Source organism: Limulus polyphemus, unplaced genomic scaffold (genome assembly GCF_000517525.1).
Source record: "Limulus polyphemus unplaced genomic scaffold, Limulus_polyphemus-2.1.2 Scaffold2253, whole genome shotgun sequence".
Taxonomy (NCBI): Eukaryota; Metazoa; Arthropoda; class Merostomata; order Xiphosura; family Limulidae; genus Limulus; species Limulus polyphemus.
In genome coordinates this window covers 166,975-168,308 of record NW_013667863.1, presented here as the reverse complement: position 1 = coordinate 168,308, position 1,334 = coordinate 166,975, and positions in this window count along the sequence as shown.

Here is a 1,334-nt window from a genome sequence, read left to right as displayed (position 1 = left end):
GTAATACTAATACATTGGCGCATTTTATCTTAGTTGAACTGTAATACTAATATACTAGCGCATTATATCTTAGTTGAACTGTAATACTAATATACTAGCGCATTATATCTTAGTTGAACTGTAATACTAATACATTGGCGCATCTTATTACAGTTGAGCTATAATACTAATATACTGGCGCATTTTATCACACTTGAGCTGTAATACTAATATACTGGCGCATTTTATCACAGTTGAGCTGTAATACTGATATACTGGCGCATTTTATCACAGTTGAGCTGTAATACTAATATATTGGCGCGTTTTATCACAGTTGAGCTGTAATACTAATACATTGCACCAATGTTCTCTTCGACACAGTGTTTCACCGAACAGTTTCGCTAGAGTTTACGTAGTGATTATATGTATATTTTTTTTACAAGTTACAGCAAGGAAGAATATTTTCTTACACGGGTACGAAGTTTCGATCGCTACTTCGATCCGTTTCAAGTACAAGGATATTAATGGTAAATAAAAATACAAAAATCGTGTACTGGAGAATAATCGCACCAGTAATCGAAACGTTGAACCCGTTTAAAAGAATATTATTCCTTACTGTAAAAAAAACTGTAACTTGTAATAAAACATGTCTCACTGTTTTAAGGTAACATTCAACCACGCACTACTTTTTTTTTATATCTCTGTAGTTACTGTTTTAAGGTATGTACCTTCGCAAACCGATGTGTTAATTGGCAAACTATTTCTTTTGATAACTTATATATTCAAGAACCCAGTATTCACAAAAGAATAATTTGGATGGTTTTTATTTTTTGTATGTATAGTACAGTTTGTATGTTGGTGAAGCGTGGATCTCGGGGGGGGTGGGGGTATATCTTTGTGCCACTTTTCATTTATTATATCTATTTGTTGCCCCCCCCCCAGTGGCACAGCGGTATGTCTGCGGACTTACAACACTAGAATCCGGGTTTCGATACCCGTGGTGGGCAGAGCACAGATAGCCCATTGTGTAGCTTTGTGCTTAATTACAAACAAACAGATTTGCTATTTGTTATATTTGTACCGTTTTTTTTTGAATATATGCCCCCTCTATGAGGGTGGTTAAGTAAAAATAAAAAAACATTTGAGAATGAAAATCAAAGTTTTAAGATTATTACAAGCTATGACATGATTAGAAAAATGTTTCTATTACATTACTTGAAAAGTTAAAATGAAAATATTAAAAGAAACTATGTGATTTTAAATTGTGTCTTTCAACAGTGGTTCCCAAACTCTTTTACTCTGAGGCTCCAAACCTATAACGTTAGCATGGTGATTGAAAAATAGTGCCGTAGTAA